Source organism: Capsicum annuum, chromosome 12, assembly GCF_002878395.1.
Source record: "Capsicum annuum cultivar UCD-10X-F1 chromosome 12, UCD10Xv1.1, whole genome shotgun sequence".
Classification (NCBI taxonomy): Eukaryota; Viridiplantae; Streptophyta; class Magnoliopsida; order Solanales; family Solanaceae; genus Capsicum; species Capsicum annuum.
The window spans coordinates 134,841,279-134,866,475 of record NC_061122.1 but is presented as its reverse complement, the minus strand read 5'-3'; the positions used below and the strand labels follow the sequence as shown (position 1 = coordinate 134,866,475).

The 25,197-nt window shown below is 36.9% G+C and overlaps 1 pseudogene; it reads right to left on the bottom strand.

The window, feature by feature from the left end:
- Positions 1–72: 72 nt before the first annotated feature.
- LOC107849179 lies at positions 73–21,041 on the bottom strand (annotated as a pseudogene).
- Positions 21,042–25,197: the final 4,156 nt, after the last annotated feature.

Below are 25,197 nucleotides of genomic sequence, written 5' to 3'. Positions count from 1 at the left end.
ACAAATGGATAATGGTTTGGTTATTTGGAAATTAGTTTTAATTAGGCATTAATGGCAAGGTATGTAGCTAATCTGTGGAAGGTGGTGGTCCCAAGGGGACCAAAATTGGAAACTCATAGTTGTTGATATAAGGGGACTTGATGACCAAGTGAGTGTGTCACATTTTATATTGGGGGATGTACTAGTCATCCTATGAGATATTCCCTGGTCTTGAGGCTACACGCACTGGGGCCATTTCAACAGAGGGAGCTGAACCCATATGACCTGTGGGTGGTTAGGACGGCAAAGCTACACAACCCAGGTATAAAGGTTTTAAACGCATGTTAAATCTGATTCCCGTTCCCGAAACTTATATATGTATGGTTGTATGCATTATGGATGGTTTTACTTGGTTTTATAACTGGCATTATTTTATCCTTATCCTGAGATTCAGGCTAACGGTCATTTGCTAACCCCATTTACTGGCGGTTGTATACCGACGCTATATAGGAACTGACCATTTTACTCCACTTATTTTGCTTGCGAATTTGGTATCAGCAATTGGACTGAAGTGGTGAGCTTCCATCCTTTTGGAAGGCATCATTTCCTGTTATGGATTTCTTTAGACACTTTTCTTTTAATTTGGATATTGGTTTTTGCCATGGTTGGGGGCATGTCCTAACCGGATTTGTTTACTCTTTTGGATAGAGGCTTTATGGTACTTCTTGGGGTTGGTACGGTTGTGATTGGTATTGGTGTCGGCCTTGGCATTGGAATAAGATGGAAGGTTGGTATCATCGGATACGATTTCTCACTATTCCATTATATTACAATTTGGGATTGATTTTCATATTATGTTTTGGTATTCTCTTTGGTTATGGCCTAGTTTATAACCTATGGTTTAGTTTTGTATGGTTGGGGGGTTGATGTGGTATGGTTGGACTCGGTTGGGTCGGTCACGGTTGTGACCCTATCCTAGAGTCTTAATGAGAACAATAATACTATCTTATTATATGTTTGAAATTTAGCCCATCTAAGGCTGGATATAAGTGGTAGGGTTGGGTAACAGAGTGCGATCCATGGTCCTGGTTGGACTTGGAATTCCCATTATGATAAGGCCCAGGGCCGGTTCGGGTCATAGTTACATTTAGGAACTAGTGACTCACCCTCCTTGACACTATACTTACATTTTGGCTCCACTACTCAACAATTGCTCTTTTATTCCACCCTTTACTCCTTTATTGATTTTTCTAATTGGGTGTGGTTTTCATTTTTTTTTTACTATTCATTTCTTTCTTTTTTCTTTTTCTTTTCCTTTTCAAGTTTTTCATTATTTTTCTTTTTTCCTACCACACCCAACCTTACTTGCTTTTTTCTTTGACATCACACCCTTCTACACACCCAACTTTACTATACACCCCTATGATACCCACCCTCAACTTAATCGATTTTCCTGAGTTAAGGTACACAATGTCTAAGAAGGGACCAAGGACAAAATAGGTTCATTGTAATCAATTTGGGAAGGCAAAAAGGTGAAATCAAGAAAACAAGTCAATACATGCTCAAATTAGGGATCAAGGAATATTTATTTATTTTTGGGAAATTATTTTTCGCTAAGAGTGGGAAAAATAAAAACGACCTATGATCATGTCCTAACCAATTATTCTACAACCTTGGAAAGACTAACTGGATAAGTGCTAAATTAAATGCACAAAGGAAACTAGGTAAGTATCTGACATGCATATGGTACATGGTTATATCACCAAATACTACCTATCCAGTCCATGCAATACTAAGATACAATTATTTAGTCCTTAATCCTAATGCCATGATATGATTCACAATGGTCACACAGATATTCACATCACACGTCACACAATTTACAAAAATTTTAGGACGGGTATCATTTATTTTGAATTTTCTAAAAATAATTCAAAAACACAAAACAATTGTTAACTGCTCTTAGGTTCCTTACTTTTCTCTTACTTAAACAGAAACAACACTCACAGAATCTAAAAACATAATACGACCTAAACAAGTCAGTTTTACTAGGATAACAAATACGTCTAAATTACAACTCTCTTATAGAAGTGTAAGTGGTCATTGTCAAATATATAATACAACTAGGTTGGGGTCAAATCCCACAGGGAATATGGTGCTAATTAAGTTGTATGTAGATTAGTTGACTTTAAATCATTTGTTTTCGTAAAACAATAGGGGGATTTGATTCAGTTCACAAAATAATGGTTTTAGTTTAATAAGATGAGATATATGTAGTAGTATTCGAATTTAAGAGAAATAGCAAGCTAGGGTTATGTCCACCTTGTAGTTTTCAATACTTTCCACTATTGGGTCTTATGAATTCATACATGCATCATGTTTATAGAGAAACGTATTCTATAACTTAATCCTAGTGTTTCACTACCATCAAGGACTAATTCACTTTATTTCTCTCGAATCAAAAGTGTTTACAATAACAATACAAAATCTCCATGTTGTTAATCCTATTAAGGCATTAACGTATGAAATTGGGGTTAAAAATCATATTTTCTTGTCACTTCTCTCTTTTGCTAACGTCAACCTTCCTATCGAACAAGTTGTGTTTTAAGGCACATCCTTTATGTTTGAAACCAAAAGAATCCAAGATAAACAAAGAAAGTATGATATAAGTAAATCAAAACATAATGAATTCAAAAACCCAAAGTAATAGATTGTATGTTACAAGGTTTCCATAACCCTAACTATTAAACTTAGCTACTCATGAATAAAGAGGGAATCAAAATAATAATGTTCATCATAGCAAAATGTCAAAACAAATTGTCTTGATGGAATAGTACATAAACAAGATAAAGTTGTTTCTCTCCTCTGTGCTAAGCCGCCACTCTCAATTCAAAAGATACAGAATAATCCTTAAATTGGCAACTTGGGGTAATTTAAGTAACTTTGCTCCCTAATTGTCCTCTAAGTCCCTAGACTTAATTTAATGACTAAATAGTCTTGGGACCTAGTTTTTGGTGCCACATTGCATCCAACCTGCTACTTTTATTTGTGTCCAATGCCATTAGCAATCCATGGTCCCTTTATGTATTCATCTACTTTATTTACACCTGAAATCCTACTAATTACATAGGTTATCTTAATTATATAAGAAGTAGAATAAAAACATAAGAAACTAAGCACTTTGTTCTCAAAACTTAGCTAAAGTATGGGTAAGTTATGGTGCTTAGGTGTATAAATTCACCCAAGATCAATAATGTAGCCGACGGAAAAAGAAACATGGAAAGAAAAACCCTCAGTTGTGGAAAATCCCTCCCCAGCTTAAAGACTATACACTGTCCCCAGTGCACAGCTACAAAGTAAAAGCAAGGGATGAAGACATACCTGGGCATACTAGGCATTGGCTCAAGATATCTCAACATGAAGGGCCTCATACTAGGCCCCCGATCTCATCAATCATGGTCCCAGTGGTGGTTGGGACACTTTCATTAATAGTGGCACCAACGATGGTCGGTGTACTCAAAGGTGTCTCGCTCTCGGGAGGTAGAATGGTTCTCCCACTCACATCTGTTGCAGCTATATCTATCATCTCATTCATATGGGAGCTACCCGATCCCTCTCTAATCTCGTGGTCCTGAGTTAAATGGTCCTGAGAAGTTTGTAGGATAAATACCCGCACAAATAGTATATCATCCAAAATATTGATAGCTATCCTTATCCCTGACAACGACGCCAAAATTTGATGTCGCCCAAAATTACACCTCTAAAAAAGTATAATGCAGTCATTGTAAAATACATAACTAAACAAAGATTGCTTTCAAATCCATAAGGAATAGGACAAATCTTTATCAAGACCTTCCTGAAGTAGCAAAAAAAGTGAAGAAAAGTAAATGGGACATCTTTCAAGAATATTAACATTAGAGACAAATCTTGATTGCTTTAGGTTGAAATTAATATGAGATGGATACTAGGATTGTGTTCCCTCTTACTTCCTAACACCATAGACTTATCATGCTCCCTCAAACTATATCAATTCATTACATGCAAAATCTTACAAGATATTTATCACCTACAATATTGTGAATATCTTTGGTGAATTTTACTCATCACTATTTAAGTCTTAGAGTGTCTCCTTACTAACCATTGTCCTGGATCCCAAATTAACTATTACCTTTTGAGTCTCAAGTTAATAAGATAAAGGTTGATAGCTTCAAATTACTGTTGTGATCTTCTTTTCCTAATCTCTACCTCTCTTGTGGAATAAGTATCGAATACAAGCAGGTTCTTAACGTCTACAGTCATTAAGAAAGCAATCAAGCCAAAGAAAATCATAATACATACAATAACATCAGTTAAGAACAACTTTGCACTTCTTCTACTTTGTTGTTCCATCAGGGTTTCCACAAGCCTAGTTAGGTCGTTTAGCTACTCATATTTTTTAATAACATCCATTGAATTTAAAAAATAAAGCATATAAATAATCTTAAACTAATTGAAGAAAAAAAACTAGAATCTCAAATTAATATCCAACCGTAAAAACCAAGAACAGTATAGTGTATCTCAGAATCAATATAGTGTTGTAAGTATAAAAAGTTCATAAAACTAATACAAAAACATCCAAGGGATATTTATAGTTACCAAATAAAACCTAAACATACTATCCAAAACAAAATAGAAAAATAAGGTCGGCAATGGTAGACAACGAGACGTCAGGACTAAGACGACTCATTGTCAGCTCTATATTTTGTATTCTTTGTTCTTTGGTAACACATCATCATTTATCCCATCGAGTCAATGAAAAACTCATTTCCTCTTTAGTAGAATTTCATCTTTCAGATCTTTTCTCTAAATTCTCAGAACGGTCTCCACGGTGAGTCATAATCAAATCCTATGAATCATCACCCGCATCGTCGTCACTAGGCTTAAAATTGTAATCTTTTAGGACTTTTTTTCGTATTTATGCTCAGTACAAACTTTCCTATGACTCTTAGTCAGATACTACAAGTCGTAGCCTATTTCCACTTTATTATTCTGCTCAGATTCCTCCTTTGGTCACCTTACGGCTTGGACAATGAGTCCTAGCATCACCCAACAAGTCATTGTTCAAGCAGAGAATTCACTTTTTGAAGTTTTTTCTTTCATTATTTCTTCTACTCACTTTCAAATCTACTTTCCTATAGAACAAACACAAAATACATCACATCTAACAAAAAAGACCTAAGTACTTGCATAATTTCATTATTTTAAGTATCTTAAGTGCATGAAACCATGGAATATTACTGGATGATATGAATGTCAAAGAAAATATAGGTTTGATGAATCCGTATCATGACTCTTATTGCTAGTATTTGGACTTTTGTAATGATCTATCTCTAATGTCATCTTAGAGTGAGAAAATAATATCTTTAGGTGATCTTTCTTATTCACAGACTTGTATATAAAAGATTAATATAAATCAATCTAGCTTGACTTTTGGGGAAGAAATCGTGATCCCTAATTAATGAGATTTGATCTATGCATATAAAAAATAAACGTACAAGAATAAAAGTATAGGATATGTATTTCTTCGCATTAAGGTTAATGTATATAAATAAAAGATTTATATATATATAGTAAGTGATTAACTTATTACATATTGTAATGCCCCGGGTTTTTTGGTCCTTGAGAATTTATGATATTTTATCCTTACTGTCCTAACTACGACTCTCCTGATGAGTCATAGGGAGTCATGGTAGGTCAAAGAGACTCGATCGTAACTTAATCAAAACAAGTGGCTTAGTATTATGCTCAGAGTATGAGTGGATCTCAACTAGTCGTTAAGACTTCTTATGGGTCGCAAGGACCAAGTCTTAAGGTATCCAAAAAGTTTGGCCAATGACACTGTCTTCATTATAACTTAGGTCCACGAGTCATAAAGGCTCACAATGAGTCGTTATATCCTAATCGTAGGGCGTCTAGTGTGTCATCCCAAATTATTATTGTCTTCAGTACGAGAAATGGTTACAAACCATTAAGTGTGGTTACGAGTTGGTGGTATGAATTGTAGCCAGACCAGTAGGCGGTCTTGGTGGTTTTGTTTTAACTATGAATGCTTGTGATAAGTCTAAATGTGTTTATACGAGTCTTCTAGTGACCCATAATCATTTGCAACAATTTTCAGTCCTTTTATTAAAGGAACTTTAGATATTTTCCCACTACCCTAATTGCAACCAATGAGCAAATATTCTATTAGGGACCTCATTAGCATTGTTAACTCACTAAAACACTTTCTAAAGCTCTCTTAAATTCTCTCAAATAGCCATACTTAGTGTTTCCAAGAAGTAAGTCATCCAAGGGCATAAGGGTTGAATTCCTTTCGTAAAACTTGTTATTTCAAGCATGTTACTCTTCCCTCATTGCTAATTTATTAAAAGCATATATTTTAAAGTATTTTTTATGAGATATTAATGATTAGTTTGAAATAAGGGTTAAAGGTTTTAAATGTTTATGGATTGAATAATATTTCTCATGGTTTCCATGTGATTAGTCATGCTTTAATTATAGTTTTGAACTTGTGGGTGCATAGGTATGGTGAATAAACTAGGAAATTGTGATTTTCCTAACTTTTGACTTTCAGAGTGGTTATGACCCCAACCCCATATTGTGAAATTTGTTTTTTTAATTATGAGAAATATGGGAATTAGTAAAATTGAACCAAAGAGGTTGTGAATTTCCCCAAGTAAAGATAATTGGTATGACATATTGATGTTATCTTATAAGTATAGTTGGTATGATGATACTAACAATGTATGCCTAAATGTTTATTGTGGTTCAATGAATGGGATTGTGTGATAAATGTCATTAATTGAGCTTTAATAAGGGTTATGTAGCTAAGTCGTGAAAGTGGTGGTCCCAAGAGACCAACAATGGGAATTGCAGTTGTCAATGCGTGGTTCTATATGACCGAGTAGTTTGAGTCCTCCTTAATACTATTATTTATTGGAAGGTTTGAGTCCCCCACATCTTATAACATAATTTGGTGCCCGTGTTACCTTTATTTGTAGGAAGATTTGAGTCCCTATAGTGCATATGTATATACCCTCTGGTTCGTACGACCATATGTATTGTGCCCTACCAGTTGAGAAAGAGATGGTCCCATATAGCTCGTGGGTTCCTTGTATGTTATGACAGTTGTGCTACATAACCCAGGCTAAAGTTTTAAAGTGCATGTTAAGCCTTGTTTTGTATCCCAGTATATGATAAATATATGTATATGCATTTGATTATGTGCATTTGTTTTGATTGATTTTTAACTATTGATTATGGAATTATGTTATCCTTATCCATGAATTACATGATAGTGCTCACCCCAATAACCATCTTCAAATGTTATATCCCCACGCAATGCAGGCACTGAAGCTATTTATATTTTTCTTATGCAAAGTTAGGTTGGTCGGCTTGGTTTGTTATCTCATTTTGTTAAGGTTAAATGGTGATCTTTCATCCCCCAAAAGGCTTAGGTATTTCACCAATTTTTATTCTTTTTTTTTTTAGTTGGTAATACTTTCTTTATCATTAACATTATTATTTTTATTCTTATTGTCATCTGTCAGAGTCGGGGACATGTCCCGACCAAGACTGCTTTTGCCTTTTTTTAGAAGGCTTTGCTTGGATAACTTTGGATATTAGGTGATGTTGCTAGGTTGTTTGGCCAATCATCGGTCATCGGTTATAGACAGTTTATATTTTCTTTAAGCTTGTTGCATGCTATCTTGTTATATGTTTGAAATTTATCCGACTTTAGGGTATGTTATGTTTGGTTTGGTTAGGTTCAGGGGGTGATCTCCGATCCATGTGGGACTTAAGATACCCATCATGGCCAAGCCCTAGTTCGGGTCATGAGAAAAATGGTATTAGAGCCTAGGTTTAGTGTCATTGGGTGTCCAATAAAGCGGTGTTAAGTAGAGTCTCATTTATAGGTGTGTAGTGCGCCACACTTATAAAGGAAAGGCTACGAGACATTTAGGAATATTTCCCTTTCTTATTATTCTATTTCAAGCTATAGATTCTAAGGTCTTGAATAACCTTTAATTTTTGTATGTTTTCTTTTCAGATCATACCTCCCAGAAGATCTAATATTCGTGAAAACTCTGTAGTCTTATCTGAGGACAACGTGGATGGAGCTTTTCCTACTCCAAAAGTTCAGACCCGATCCAGGGTCGCCATTTATGATTTCCCTGAGGGAGATCCATTGGTTCCTCCTATCCCTTCTTAGGCACCCTAGGATGGAATGTCTAATGCTTAGTTTTACCAATCCATTCATTTGTTTACCCAGTTGGTGGTCTCCTAGTCTATTTCTCCATTATCTGAGGGCACTAGGTTTGTCCAATTTATGAGTTGAGTCCTCATGTTTTCACAAGTTCTAAAGTTGAGGAAGATCCTTTAAACTTTATTAATGAGATAGAATAGATCTTTTATATGATGCATGCTACTAATGTAGAGAGTTTTGAGTTTGCATCTTATCAGCTGAAGGATGTAGCATACCAATAGTATGAGAAATAAGACTAGTCTAGGCATGATGATGCTGATATCACCTTATAGGATAATTTCTCTAGTGCTTTCCTTGATGGCTTCATTCCTTTGGAGTTAAGGGAGGCGAAGACCGAGAAGTTAGTAAATCTGAAGCAAGGTAGGATGTCAATAAAGTAATATGCCTTAATATTTCATTAGTTGTTGTGATATGCTTTAGAATTAGTGTCTAGTATGAGGGATAGGATGAGGAAGTTTACCTCCAAGTTGTCCTATGAATTAATCTTTAAGACCAAGGCTGCCTTATTGAACAAGCATATGGACATCTCTAGACTTGTGGTGTATATGTAACAAGTAGAAGAAAAAAAGAAGAAGCAAATGGAGATGAGTAAAAGGTAGAGTAAAAAGTTTCACTATTCGGATCAGAGTGGAGGTCAGTAACAAAGAGGTAGAGATGGTGGAAAGTGGTCTAAGAAAAAATGTGGAAATTTTGGTTTCTACTATACCATCGGTACGCTCTTACATCTCGCCAGGATTTTGAGGCGTACCCTGATGTTGTTACTGGTATGCTTAAACTCCTCTCGTGATTTATATTGTCTACTTGATCACAGGTCTACTCTATCTTATGTGACCCCTTTTGTGGCTATTCATTATGGTTTTGATTTTGAGTATGTTTTGAATTCTTTTTTTGTATCTACCCTAGTGGGTGTCTTTATTGTGGCTAGAAGGGTCTATAAGGGTTGTGTGATATCGGTCCACCGTAGAGATACCTTGGTCACTACTAAAAATTACCCCTATGGCAACAATCCAAAAATTGTTCCGATAGATATAGAAACCATTGCCATAGAGGTACCACAACTATTTGACATATGTTGCACATGTGAGCGTTACGATAGATGTATCGTAATGACTTTTGCAAAGATTATAAAAAAATACCCTGGGTTTTTGGCCCTTAGAAAATTTCCTAGATTTTGGGTCTCTAGACATGATACGACAAGGGAAAATGACTTGTAAGATGGGATACAAGTGGTATAGGTTACTCGTATGCTGACCAGTATTAGTTGGTGGGTTGGATTTGGTTTCATGAATTGGTATGAATTAGGTGTTACGAGTCATCTCAGTGGATATGGATTGTTTGTTTACTTTAGTTAATCTTAGTCTTGGTAACTTAAGTTGGATCTGAGTACGAGTGTCTCACCAAGAGTCCTAAGCCAGGGTATGAGTCGTATCATGGACTCGTATGGTGGTCAATGTTCAATTCTCTGGGGATTCTATTTTTTTAGGGGTACTGATCAAGGGTACTAGTCATATACTTGATATGACATGGTTTAGGTGAATCATACCTTGGACAGTTATGGATCTAAGGAAGATGGCCTTGGGTACGAGTGGTGGTTATCACTCGTATTGAAGGGTACGACTAGTATGGATAGTCATACCCCCAGATAAGATTTTTGGGAGTTTAAGTGAGGGTAATCTGGACATTTCCACACTTAACCTAATAAGGCCCCATGACTTATATTCCTAATGGGAGGTTATTTGCCCTATTATTCTATTCATTAACACTTCGAAACTTCTCTTAAACACTCTACAATTCTCTCTAAGGCATTTAGGTAAAGGAATGCTAGGGTTTCATCTTTAGGATTAATTTGGGGCTTGTATTGGTGATTACTCTCCCATCATCTTCTTAGTTTAAAGCATGCTTTATTCCCTCATTGTTAGTTCCAACTAAAGGCATGGTTTTATACATTATTTTCATGGTTTGTTTATTGTATGGTTTTGGATTTTAAAATATAATATGGGGTTTTTGGTTATTAATGCTTGGTTATGATTTTCCCATGTTTTGATTATGCTTTTATATGCTTTAATGGTGGTTTAGGATAATTGGTTGCATGGGAATGGTTACTTGGTAATTGGCTTTGGTTTTGGAATACTATACCCCTAATATGTTTGATAAAATGCCAATGAGAATGTTTTCACCATATTGTTGGATTTTAATGGAACTATTGCATTGTTTATACTTAGTAATGGCACCTTAATGGTTAAATGGTTTGGAATGGTCAAAATAGGATGCTTTTAGTTTAAAAATCATTCTTGTGGGTTACAATGGAATCCCCTAAGTAATCATAATAATGGAACACTTGTGGGATACATGGGACTCCCCCAGGTTAATTGGTAATGTGATCTATGGGTACATAGGACTCTCTTGATCTTAAAAAGGTTTGTCTAAGGACAATACTTGCAAGTTATAGTCGTTATGACTATACCACTATGTATAGCCTTAGTTAATAACAATGGTTTGGTTGGTGGGAAATGGTTTTAATTGAGCAATAGTGGCGGGGTGTGTTAGCTAACCGTGAAAGTGGGAGCTCAATAAACAAACACTAGAAACTTATTTTTGTTGTGAAATGAGGGGTAGGGCATGGCGACCCTTTTATGATACTATGAGGTACGTAGGAATCCTCTAAGTATATTGTACATATGTATCATAGAGGGTGAGGGTACTTGGGAATCCCTTACTCTTATGGTATCTCTGATTTGTAAAGCTACACGTATTGGGGCTCGTTCAGGGGGTTACATTGAACCAATATAACCCCTGGGTGGTCAATGATGGTTAAGATACACATACCCAAGTTAATGATTTTAAATGCATGCTAAACTCGATTCCCTTTCCCGACATGGTTATATATATGTATGGTTTGTATGTATATGGTTGGTTTACTTGGTTTTACTAGTTTACATTATATTATCCTCATCTTAAGTTCATGCTAGTTTTCACCTGCTAACCCATCCCCACGCGATACAGGAACCAACCATTCTACTCGTCCTACTTAGCTATCGAACATTCGGGATCAGCTACTAGATTGAAGTGGTGAGCTTCTATCTTTTCAGAAAGCTCTATTTTATAGATGTTATTCATACTTTGGTTCATTTATGGATATTGGTTTTGGCTATGGTCGAGGGCATGTCCCAACTAAATTTTGGTATTCTTTTGGTTAGAGGCTTTTGTGGAACTACTATGGGCTGTTATGGAAAGGATCGACATTGGTGTCAGCCTTAGTATTGTTATTGGTATTGGGGCTAACAAGGGCTGACTGTATTGTTAGTTGTTCCATCCTTTTATATTTTGGGATTATATTTAATTATTACAGAGCTCATATAGTTATGGTTTGGCGATTGGTTGGGTTTATACGGTTGCACTCGATTGGGTCGGTCTTGGTAATTGACCAATCCCAGAGTCTGTAATTTGGAAAGTTACACTATTTTGTTATGTGCTCAAAATTCAGCCAACTCGACGCAGACGATTGGAGGTTGGGTTAGGTAACGAGGGTGGTCTCCGGTCCCAGTCAAACTTGGGATGCCCATTACGACAAGGCCTCAGGTCGGGTTATGTCAAGTTGGTATCGGAGCTTTAGCTTCATGGTTAATTGGGAATCCACAACGCCGTGTCTAGTAAAGTCTCTTTTGGAGTGTGTAGCATGCCACACTTATAAGAGAGAGGCTACAGGACATTTAGGAATGCCTTACTTTCTTGCTTTTTTATTTTCAAGCTTGGAGTCTTAGTCTTAGTATTTCCTCTAATTCTTGTTTGTTTACTTTTTAGATCATTCCTCAAAGATATGGAATACAATAAAATCTTTCTATCCCATCTGGGGATGATATTGATTCAGTATTCCCTACACCTAGAGTTCACACTTGATCTCAGGGTCCTATCCCTGATTATTCTGGATTTCCCCTAGTTGTTACTAGTTCTCCTTAAGGTAAGGTGACTAATGCATAATTTCGTCAGTCGATTCATACTATTGCTCAGTTGGTTGCTGCTCAGGCTGAACGAGATACATCTGGTGTTCTCTCTGCAGAGGCCACAAGGTTTGGCCTGTTCATGAAGATGAATCCTCCTACTTTTACTGGTGTGAAGGTAGAGGAGGATCCTTAGGGTTTCCTGAATAAAATGGAAAAGATCTTTAGAGTGATGCAGGCCACTAACATAGAAGGGGTGAATTTTGAAGCTTATCAACTCAAAAATATTGCATACCAATTGTACGAGGAGTAACATAGGGATAGGGGTAATAACAAGGAGCTGTCTTTATGGGAGGCCTTTTCTAATGCCTTCTTGGATCGCTTCTTTCCTCAGAAGCTGAGGGAAGCGAAGATGGAGGAGTTTGTGAATCTTAAGTAGGGAAAAATGCCTATAAAGCAATACGCCTTAAAATTTCATCACTTGTCAAGGTATGCTCCAGATTTGGTGGCTGATATGAGGGCGAGGATGAGGAAGTTCACTTCTGGGCTACCTCAGAATTTGATCCTTGAAAGCAAGACTACTTTACTGATTAAGGATATAGATATTTTGAGGTTGGTTGTCTATATGTAGTAGGTAGAGGATGAAAAGAGAAAATAGGTAGAGTTTTTAAAAAGGTAGGGTAAGAGGGGCAGGTTCTCTGAGAAGGGTAGTGCTCAATAACAAGATGGTCGGGATGGCTGCAAATTGCCGAAGAAGAAGTGGGGGATTTTTGTTCCTTCTATAATGCTAGCGCTCCTTACCCAAAGCATTGGGGTAACAGGCATCAGCAGGGTGGTGATAATTTTCGAGTACAAGGTGCCCAATCTTAGGTGAGTGAGGGACAGTCATCTTCTTCATGTCCTCTTTGTCAGTTTTATGGTCGTCATCATCGGGGCTTTTGTGATGAAGGGAGGGACAGATATTTAAATATGGTTAGCCAGTCCATATGCTTAGAAATTATCTAGTTGGTAAGGGTGCTTCGACAACGGTCAAGGCTCTGATTGCTTTATCTTCTGCTCCTGTACCTAGTGGTGTTGCTTCTGTGTCTGCTCCTATTTTTGTGCACTTACTGGAATAGGTTGTATGCTCTTACATCTCAGCAGGAATCTGAGGCATCACCTGATGTCGTTATTGGTTTGTTACAACTCTTTTCTCATGACGTGTATTATCTACTTGATTCATGGTCCACTCGTTCCTATGTGACCCCATATGTGGTTGTGTATTTTGGTTTTGATCCTGAGATTATTTTGGATCCTTTTTCTATTTCTACCCCAATAGGTGACACGTTATTACTAAAAGAGTCTATAGAAGTGTGTGGTATTTATTGGTAGCAAGCAGACCTTGGTAGATCTGTATGAGCTGGATATGGTGGATTTTGATGTTATTCCAGGTATGGATTAGTTACACTCTTATTATGTGTCTTTAGATTGTGGGACTCATAAGGTTATCTTTAGGTTCCCCAGTGAACTGGTTATAGAGTGGAAGGGTGGTTCCCTAGCTACTAGGGGGAGGTTTATTTCTTCTCTTAGAGGTCGGAGATTAATCTCCAAAGGGTGCCTTTATCACTTGGTCTGGGATAAGCATTCTAACTCGGAGGATTATTCTTTTCACTCGGTTCTAGTGGTAAATGAGTTTCCTGAGGATTTTTTAGATGATCTTCTTGTGTTTCTCCGGATATAGAAATCACATTTGGTATTGATTTAGCTTTGGACACTCGTCCAATATCTATTCCTCTTTATAGAATAGCTCCGGCTGAGTTGAGGGAACTCAAAGAGTAACTTAAGGATCTTTTAGATAAAGGTTTTATTCATCCTAGTATATCTCTATGGGGTGCACCGATGTTGTTTGTGCATAAGAAAAATGGTTCCCTCCCGATGTACGTTGACTATCGGCAGTTGAATAAGGTAACAGTCAAGAACAAGTATCCTCTTCCAAGGATAAATGACTTGTTTTATCAGTTGCAAGGTACCAAGTTCTTTTCTAAGATAGACCTTCGGTCTGGGTATCATCAGCTTAAGATTAGAGAGGAGGATATTCCTAAGACGTCTTTTAGTACTCGGTATGGGTACTTTTAATTCTTGGTTATATCATATGGCTTGACTAACACTCCGACAACATTTATTGATTTACTGAATAGGGTTTTTAGGAATTTCTTGGATCTTTTTGTCATTGTATTCATTCGTGACATCTTGGTGTATTCTAAAATCAAGGTGGATCATGCCAATCATCTCCATCTGGTGTTGCAGACCTTGAAGGAACAACAGTTGTATGCCAAGTTCTCCAAGTGTGATTTTTGGTTGAATGCTGTAACTTTCTTGGGTCATATTATTTTTGTTGAGGAGATCAAGTTGGATTCTCAAAACGGTGGTTGTGGTTAAAAGGTGGACTAAAAATATAACTCCAACTGACATTCGAAGCTTCTTGGGTTTGGCTAGGTATTATAGGTGGTTTGTAGAAAGTTTTTCTTTGACAGTGGCACCTTTGACTAAGTTAACTTAGATGAAGGTAAAATTTTCTTAGCCAGGAGTGTGTGTATGGAGTTTTGAGACTCCAATTTTGACATTACCTGAAGGTAATGAGGGATTTATGGTTTATTGTGATGCAGCTAAGGTGGTAATTGGTTGTGTTTTGATGCACCATGGGAAGGTGATTTCTTATGCTTCTAGGCATTTGAAGGTGCATGAGATAAATTATCCTACTCATGATTTGGATCTGTTGGCGGTAATTTTTGCTTTGAAAATATGGCAGCATTATTTATATGGAGTGCACGTAGACATTTTTTCTGATCATAAGAGTCTACAGTATGTATTCACACAAAAAGAGATAAATCTCAGGCAGGGGAGATGGTTGGAACTTCTTAAGGACTATGATATGATTCTTCACTATCATCCAAGTAAGGCTACTATTCCTGCTGATACTCTTAGAAGGTTATCCATGGTGAGTTTAGCTCATGTAGATAAGGAAAAGCGGGAATTGGTGAAGGATATTTACCATTTGGCTAATCTTGGAGTTTGTCTCTTGGACTCCGAGGATGGTGGTGCGTTGGTACAGGAAGCGGTTAGATCATCTCTCAGTGCAGAGTATAAGGAGAAAAAAGTGCTAGATCCTATCTTGATGAAAATCGAGAGTGGTATAGGTGGAAAAAAGGTAATGTTATTTTAGATCAGTGGTGACAGTACTTTACGGTACCCAGGGAAGTTCTATGTTTATGAAGTTGATGGATTGCGACAAAGGATCTTGGCTAAGGCACATGAATGGTATAAAAAGAGATATGGATGATTTTGTGGCCAAGTGCATGGTGTTTCAACAAGTTAAAGTTGAGCACATGAGTCCTGGAGGATTGTATCAAGAAATTGATTTTCTCGAGTGAAAATGGATGGTAATCAATATGGATTTCATTACTGGTGTTCCTCGATTTTGAAACCAATTCAATTTGATTTGGGTCATCGTGGAAAGGATACGAAGTCTACACGCATCTTTCCAGTGAGGACTACCTTTTCGTCGGAGGATTATGCGAAGTTGTATCTTCAAGAGGTTGAAAAGCTGTAAGGGGTACCTATTTCAACTATCTCTGGTCGTGGTAAGCAATTTTCATCTTATTTCTGACAGTCTTTTCAGAAGGGATTGGGTACTAAGATGAGTCTGAGTATTGCTTTTCATCCTTAAATAGATGGGAAAGTGGAAAGGACTATTCAAACATTGGAGGCTATGCTTCGGGCATGTGTAATTGATTATGGTGGTAATTAAGTTGAGCATCTACCTTTGGTAGAGTTTGCTGACAATAATAGTTATCATTCTAGTATTGGTATGGCCCCTTTTGAGGCATTGTATGGTAAGAGGTGTAGATCTCCTATTAGATGGTTTGAGTTTTGTGAGTCAGACATGTTTGGTCTAGATTTGGTTTATCAAGCTATGGAAAAGGTGAAGGTGATTCAAGATAGGCTTAGGGCTTCCCAAAGTCACCGAAAGTCATATTTAGATATAAGGCATAGAGACTTGGAGTTTGAGGTTGGGGATAAGGTGTTCCTAAAGTTATCTCCCATGAAGGGAGTAATGCGGTTTGGTAAGAAAAAAAGCTCAGTCCACGGTTTGTTGGTCCTTATGCAATTTTGCAAAGGGTTGGAAATGTTGCTTATAAATTGGAGTTGCCTTCTAGTTTGAGCTCCATTCATCCAGTATTTCATGTCTCCATGTTGAGAAAATATCTTGGTGATCCTTCTTCGGTGGTTCCCTTGAAGGGCTTAGGTATCTCAGATACTCTGTCTTATGAAGAGTTTCGGGTTGAGATACTAAATTGGCAAGTTTGTTTGTTGTGGACCAAGGATGTGGCCTCATTTATAGTTCTATGGTGGAACCATAAGGTAGAAGAGGCTACATAGGAAGCGTAGGATGATATGAAGTCCAAGTATCCTCATCTATTTCTTCTCCTGGGATTCGTGTGGAAGGTATGTGTTCTACAACACATATTTATTTTCTAAGTTTATTAAAGAAAAGATTAATATCTTTGCATATTTTTTTCCAAACTTGGTTAAAGGTTGGATTGATATTTGATAATGCAAATAAATCGTGCTTATGGTTACCCTACCTTGTCCATCATTTGAGGACGAATGTTCATAGTGGGGGAGACTGAAACACCATAGGTTTTTGGCCCTTAGAAAATTTCCTAGATTTCTGGTCTCTGGACAAGACATGACGAGGGGAAATGACTCGTACACTGGGATACGAGTGGTATGGGCTAGTCGTATGATAACTTATGTTTATTGGTGGGTTGGATTTGGTTTCTGGAATGGGTACGACTTGGGTGGATCAAGTCGTATCGGTGATGCGGGTTGTTTTGTTACTTCAGTTAATCTTAGGATTGGTAATTTAAGTTGGATCTGAGTACGAGTGGCTCACCAAGAGCCGTAAGCTAGGGTATGAGTCATACCATGGACTTGTATGGCGGTCAGTGTTTAAGCCTCTTGGGATTCTATTCTGCCAGGAGTACAGATCATGGGTACTAGTCTTATATTTAGATACGATATAGTTTGGGGTAAGTCATACCTTGGACAGTGTTGGGTCCAAGGGAGATGGCCTTGGGTACGAGTGGTGGGCACCACTCGTATAGGAGGGGTACGGCTGGTATGGATAGTCATACCCACTTGATGAGATTTTTGGGAGCATACATTGATGAATAACATGCCATTTCTCAAAGATGAGACTTTTATTCCCATATTGGATGGCATTTCTTACTTGAAGCATTTACAAGCACTGGCAAAGAAGCATGGAATTAGATTCAACCATTCCCTTTGAAATTTATAAGAGCACAATGTACACTAGTGCCATAACAAATTAACAACTCCCATGATAGGGGTTTCATATTTGAGCTTGGCTTCATCTTCTTAGAATGAGCATGAGCTTATTTCGACTAGTAACATGCTCAAAACTATCGTGTTGTCCAGCGAGACAAATAATACAATCAACGTGTATGAAAAAGAAAAAGTCAAATCAAATGCAAGAACAAAGGTATCCACTTGGTTGTCCTAAATCATTCTATCAATATAAGAGAATCATATTCGAAGAGCCACTATAGGAGAAACAAATGACCAAACAAGATTTAAAAAAAACTTGGATAGCTAGTTATACTATCAATATGTATTCATGTTTTAAACAATTGATTCTTTATCATTTGAACAAGAAACAACCTGTTACAAAAACTATTTAAGATCATCAACATTTCAGTAATTCTTGGCAAAAAAACTATAATAGATTCATCTATGGGGAAATTATGCAACTTATATCAACTTGTATGAGCCAAATTGATTAAGGAGAGGACTGGTTTGGTAGTTTACATGTCCAGTATCGTCGTTGTATTTGGAACTTGACTTCTTTATTTATGCTATGTGAAACTAGTAGCTGACTTATTTTTTTACATGCTTTAAATAAGAAAAGAAGAAAAAAGAACATAGCAAAGATCTTTGCTCCATTGTGATCTGCATTTTAGTCACGATCAACTTCATATATAAGGTCCTGGTTCTTTGTTTTGCCATATTATTAATTTCATAACCTTCCTGAAATTTGTTATTTGTAGGAACCTTTTGAAATTTGAGTTGCTTTTTCGGAGCCAAATGCAACCATAGTAGCAATTTAAAGAACAACAACAACATACCCATTATACTTTCACAAAGTGAGGTAGCAATTTAAAGAAGTATTTTATAATGATTGTTATCTGTCCTGAGTTGGGGGTCTATCGGAAACAACCTCTCTACATCACCTGAGTAGTGGTATGGACTGCGTACACTTATCCTCCCCAGACCCTAATTTTTGGGAATACACCGGGTATGTTGTTACTGTTGTTGCTGCTTTTATAATGATTGTCTAGAGTCGGAGAATAGTAACTCTACAAGTAAATAGGTGAACCATTTGGGAATGTTTGCATGAAAGACTACCACATGAAAAACTAGTTGTTTATGAGCTGCCTGCCTGGGTCCTAATACCAAAAAATAGTGAGGTTCGAGTTCAATTTGCTCAGTTAATTGGTTGAATTCCTCTTCGTGTGCATAAGAGAATGACTAGCAACAAACAATAACGCCACATGAAATATGCATACGCAAGTAATGAACAAGTTCAATTTTACATAAGAGGGGGAAAATAAAAGACCTCAGCTCATCCAGAGAAACAAAAAATAGTACCAAGGTTACTGCAAGCAACACAAAACAGTAAGAGTAGAAGCATGACAACATTAATTAGACAATAGAACAAGCAAGAGAATTCAAAATTTATCGAATAATACATAAAAGAATATAAACCAAGATTTTCATTTCTACTGCATCATAAATTTTAGTACAGATGTAGAATATTATAGAGAAAAATACCAAAACTCGTACCTGCTTAAGTCTTTCCTTATTCTTCTCCTCCTGCATTAGGCCAAAAAATTTGGTTCTTTTAGACATTTCTTGGAAAATAATATCCTACATGAAACTTAATTATACACACTCCAAGTAAAGAGATCAGAACAAGTAACAAGCAACATTACAGTTCTTAAGAATACAGTGAACAGAAAGAAACATGCTTTATTACCAAGAAAATGGAAATTTCACAAGTAACTTAAAGATAAGAATCCATCCAAAGCCATAAGCCAAAATGAATGTATTAGGAATGCTGAGAAAAGTCAAGCTTCAGCACAGTGAAACTGGAATTCATAAAGCAAAACACCTTTTGTAAAAGAATGACGAGGCTGGAAAGATGACATAATGAGTAGTTTTCAAAAGCAAAAAGCAAAAAAATCTCTAAGTTCTGTTGGGGCTTTAAGCACAAATAAACGTAGGCTTTCACAAGACAGAGGCACAGGAAAAAAAACACAATTATATATGTTAAGTCCAAGACTAACAATTATAAACATGAATAACAAATATAGACAAAAAAAATTTAAAAAATTGGGATAAAATGAAACATCAATTGTTTAGTGTCGCCTCTTCAAAACAGACTCATTTGTCATTGGCAAGCAATAGTCTGACTTAGAACCTTGATGACGACATTGAAGCCCATATAAACCAAAGTGAAGCACTCAACACATTTTGACAACACTATACAAGACCACCCAACTTCACTTCAAAATACAAGTTCAAATGAAAAAGAATTAAACTTTCAATCAGCTTGAATGTTAAACAAGATCAATCAAGCTTTGGAAGAGATTAAACAAACCTCTTCCCTCAACAACCTTGCATTTTCTTCCTCCAATTGTGTAACCAAAGACTTCAATTCCACAGTATAAGCCTAAAATTTTAGTAAAAACATACATGCCCCTCTCAAATTTTACCTCCCTAAAAATAAATAAACTAACATGATTAGAAAATCATCGAAATAAAAGAAAAAAAGGCACCTATTTTCGCTCTCTAGAACTGGCAGAAGACTCTCTGTTCTTGATCATACGTCGTTGTTTCTGCTGTGTAGCATTATTAGCCGGCAATTTCTCCACAGTTGACCTTCTCTTATCTCTTACACTGCCACTTCCACTCTCTGTAATAGTCGCCACTACAACCCTATTTTGATATCCTATGTGGGGTGGTGATGGTTGTGGTGTTTCCATACCACACCCATCTGGTCCATTCTACTGCATGGCCACTGAAAACTGACAATTCCCTATACGTATCATGTTATCCACCACAAACCCTCCTCCAGTAGCCGGAGCCACCATCTCCATCGATGAAAGTGGCAGTGGAGTAATAGAAATCACTGGTACTCTAATATCATCCTCTGTAACTACACCAGCTTTCGTCAAGAAATCCTCCAAAGTCATCTCTAGCTCCATACTCCCACCCCCATCCCTACCCCTGCTATAATATCTTTCTACACCTTATCAACAATCTTACTAGGCCCCACATCATCACCACCACCACTGGCGGCCATAACAATAGGATTAGAAACGACAGTAGTAGTGATTGGAAGCTTCAAAATCATTTTTAGTGGTATGGTGGTCGGAGTAGTGGTATGGTTGATTTGAGAGTGAATCACTCGGAGCTCAATGAACTGTGGTCAAAGCATAATGAAATTAGGTCATCAGAGCTTAATGAAACATCAGTGAAATTAGGGACATAATGTTTATATTTCTTTAATTTTTAGTAATATTGGGGAAGGAAATAAAAAAGCAATGTAATAGTATTTTTTCCAATAAACTATTGCCATAGATGACTCTATGGCAATGGTTTATGCAACTGTTGCTATAAGACACGTTATTGCAATGGTTCTTCAACAATAACAATGATTATACCATAAAAGAGTTCTTACTAAAACAATGTATTTTGCAACGATTGTAACCATTACAATAGAGGATCTATTGCAATGCTTTTGAAATTATTGCCAAAAATTTTATTGTAATAGGGATAACTTTTAGTAGTGGGTGGATCTAATAGAGTTGGACATATAAGACTTTGATATGATTTTTGGGATGAATTGGTTGCATTTATGCTATGTGTTTCTTGATTGTCGGACCCAAAGGGTCAGTTTTTATTTTCCAAATAAGTCAGTGATCGAGTGGGAAGGTAGTTCAAAGTACCTAATGGGAGGTTTATTTCGTGTCTTAGAGCCCAGAAATTGGTTCTAAAGGGTGTTTGTATCACTTAGTGTAAGGATTCTAGATTCGAAGGTCCTTCCTTATAGATTGTCCCTGTGGTCTGTGAATTTTCTGAGGTGTTCCCTGATGATCTTCCTTGTGTACCTCCCGATAGGGAAATTGATTTTGGGATTAATCTTCTTCTGGACACTAATCTTATTTCTATCCCTCCTTACAGAATGGCTTCAACTGAGTTGAAAGAACTCAAGAAGCAATTGAAAGATCTTCTAAATAAGTGTTTAATCTGCCCTAGTATGTCTCCATAGGGTGATCTAGTTCTTTTTGTGTGTAAGAAGGATGGTTCCCTTCAGATGTGTATTGATTACAGCTAATTGAATAAGGTGACCATGACGAATAAATATCCTCTTCTAAGGATCAATGATCTATTCGATCAGTTTCAGGATGCTAAGCTCTTTTCTAAGATCGATCTTAGTTCAGGTTATTATCGGTTGAATATTAGGGAAGTGGATATCCTTAAGACTACTTTCTGAATGTGGTATGGTCACTTTGAGTTTTTGGTGATGTTCTTTTGTTTGACCAATGCCCCGACAACATTTATGGACCTTATGAATCAAGTTTTCCTCCAATTCTTGGATTTGTTCATGATCGTCTTCATTGATGATATTTTGGTGTATTCTAAGAGCGAGATGAATCATGCCGACTACCTCTGCCTTGTATTTTAGACCCTAAAGGATCAACGTTTGTATCCAAAATTTTCTAAGTATGAGTTTTGTTTAAATGTTATGAATTATTTGGGTCATGTTATTTCTAGTGAAGGGATCATGGTGGATCCACAAAAGGTTGCGGTGGTTAAGAAGTGGCCTAGACCCACGACTCTATCTGACATTCAGAGATTCTTGGATCTGGCCAGCTACTATAGGAGGTTTGTGGAAAGTTTCTCTTTTACTACTGCCCCATTAACTAAGTTGGCTTAGAAAAAGGTGAACTTCTTATGATTTGATGCTTGTGAGGGAAATTTCAAGAAGTTAAAACATAAGTTGACTTTGACTTCGATCTTGACTTTACCTAAAGGCACTGATGATTTTATTGTCTATTGTGATGCATCCCGAGTGGGACTGGGTTGTGTTTTGATGCAACTTAGAAAGATGGTTGCTTATGCTTCTAGACAGTTGAAAGTTCATGAGAAAAATTATCTGACCCATGATTTGGGATTGTTAGTTATGGTATTTACATTAAAGATTTGGCAGATTTATTTTTATGAGGTGCATATTAATATTTATTCTGATCATAAGAGCCTACAATATGTGTTCAACCAAAAAAAATTGAATCTCAGGCAAAGGAGATGGCTTGAGCTGCTCAAGTACTATGACATGAGTCTTCACTATCATCCAGGTAAATCTAACGTGGTTGCTGATGCTTTTAGCTAGTTTTCCATGGGAAGTTTGTCTTATGTGGATAAGGGGAAGAGAGATTTGGTGAAGGATACTCACCATTTTGCTAATCACGGAGCTCATCTCCTAAATTCTATGAATGGTGGTAAGATTGTTCAAGATATGGCAAGGTCATCTCTTGGTGCTGAAGTAAAGGAGAAACAAGTATTGGACCTTATTCTGATGAAAATCAAGAATGTACGTAGGAAGAAATTAATGGTTTTCGAGATTGGTGGTGGTGGTATCTTGAGGTACCAAGGTAGATTCTGTGTTCTCGATATTGATGAGTTGCAAGTAAGAATTTTGGTCGAAGCTCATGAGTCGCGTTATACTATTTATCTTGGTTCGAAAAAAATGTATCATGATCTTAAGAAAATTCATTGGTGGAATATATGAAGCGGGATGTGGCCAATTTTATGGCTAAGTGCATAGTGCGTCAACAAGTAAAGGTAAAGCACTTGAGGTCCGGTGGGTTTACTTAGGAGATTGAACTACCGATGTAGAAATGGGAGATAATTAATATGATTTTGTTATGAGTCTTCCAAGGTCTCGCCAGCAGTTTCATTTGATTTGGTCATCGTGGATAAGATGACTAAGTCTGCTCGCTTCTTTCTAATAAGGACTAATTTCTCTTCTGACTATTATGCCAAGTTGTTCATTGAGGAGATCTAAAGTTGCATGGTACTCAAGTCTCTATCATATATGATCAGGCTACCCAGTTCTTGTCTCACTTTTTAAAATTGTTCTAGCGAGGTTTGGGGACTAAGGCAGCCCTTAGTATCGCTTTTCAATCGCAGACAAATAGGCAAGCAGAAAGGATAATTTAGGCCTTTAAAGATATTCTTCGGGATTGTGTTTTTTATTTTGGTGGTAGTTGGGTTGATGACTTGCCTCTTATAGAATTTTCCTACAACAACAATTATCACTCTAGCAATTATATGGCTCCATTTGAGGCCTTTCATGGTAGGAGGTGTAGATCTCCTATTAGGTGGTTTGAAGTTGGTGAAAATAAGTTATTTGATCCGAATTTGGTTCACCAAACTATGGAGAAGGTGAAGGTGATTCAGGATAGACTTATGGCTGCCCAAAGTAGCCAAAAGTCCTACGGGATTTAAGGCGAAGGGAGTTGGAGTTTAGTGTTGGTGATTTGGCATTTCTAAAGGTGTCTTCCATGAAGGGAATGACGAACGAGATGTTCAGTCCCCATTTTGTTGGTCCATACTTGGTTTTAAAGTGGGTTGGTAATGTCGTTTATGAATTTGAGTTTCCTTCTAGTTTGAGCTTCATTCATCTGATGTTTCATGTTTTGATGTTAAGGAAGTGCATGGATGATCCTTCTATGGTTGTTCCTTTGGAGAAGTGATGGGATTCTCATCACAAAGACTCAAATATAAATCTATAAAAGTAAATATAGAGGGACAAAATGTCAAAGATAGAAAGATAGACACAAATATGATAACAAAAGGGCAATAAAAGGGTGTATCAAACCCAAAAACCCCCCTTAAATATTACCAAATAGTACATAAATCATACATGATTGCAAAGGGGATTGAATCTCCCTTACAACCAACGTTTCTAATTAAAGATCAACATAAACTTTTTCAATCTAGCAAAACACTCCCAATAGAGGTTCATGAATTCATCATTATCAATCAACAAAAACTAACTAAAATAAGCCTAGCTATCAAGTATTTATAGTTTGGCTAAGTATTACATAATTAGGTCCCAAAAGTGACCCAAATGTAAAAAAAAGTCCTACTAGGGCTATTTTGACCCGCTCTTGAATTGCTAGAGCAGATCAAAAGCGGATCCAAAGCGCCTTAGGCGAATAACCCTTCCAAGAGACTTTCGAGTCCCATTTTGCACTCCTTCAACCTCATCAAAGTCCTTTGACCCTCGTCAATGATAATCTTCATCCATATGGCATCTTTTAAAAGGACAAAGGAGTCATCAAGAAGCTCGAGCATCATATATATCTAATCCAAAGGTCTGGGGCAATTTTTCTTGTATCAAGGAGGTGGATATTTCAGATTCCTTGTCCTATAAGGAGGTCTCAATTAAGATTCTAGATTGGCAAGTCTGTCGGTTACAGACTAAGGATGTAACTTTAGTAAAGGTTCTTTGGAGGAACTAAGGGGTTAAGGAAGCTACTTAGGAATCTGAAGAGGACATGACGTCCAATTATCCGTTCTTATTTCCTATTTTGGATAATCGTGTTTGCGGTATTTATATTCCTTAATATCTTTGTTTTCTCACTTTCTTAAAGGAAATGGTGATTTCCTTAGCATCTTTGTTTTTTTTCTTTGTTAAAGGTAAGGTGGTGGTATGTGTTGTGAAATCATGCTAATATAGGCCTTGTCCTGTCATTCGAGGATGAATGATCCTTAGGGAGAAGTATGTAATGCCCCAAGTTTTTTGGTCCTTAAGAATATTTGAAATGTTATCCTCACTAT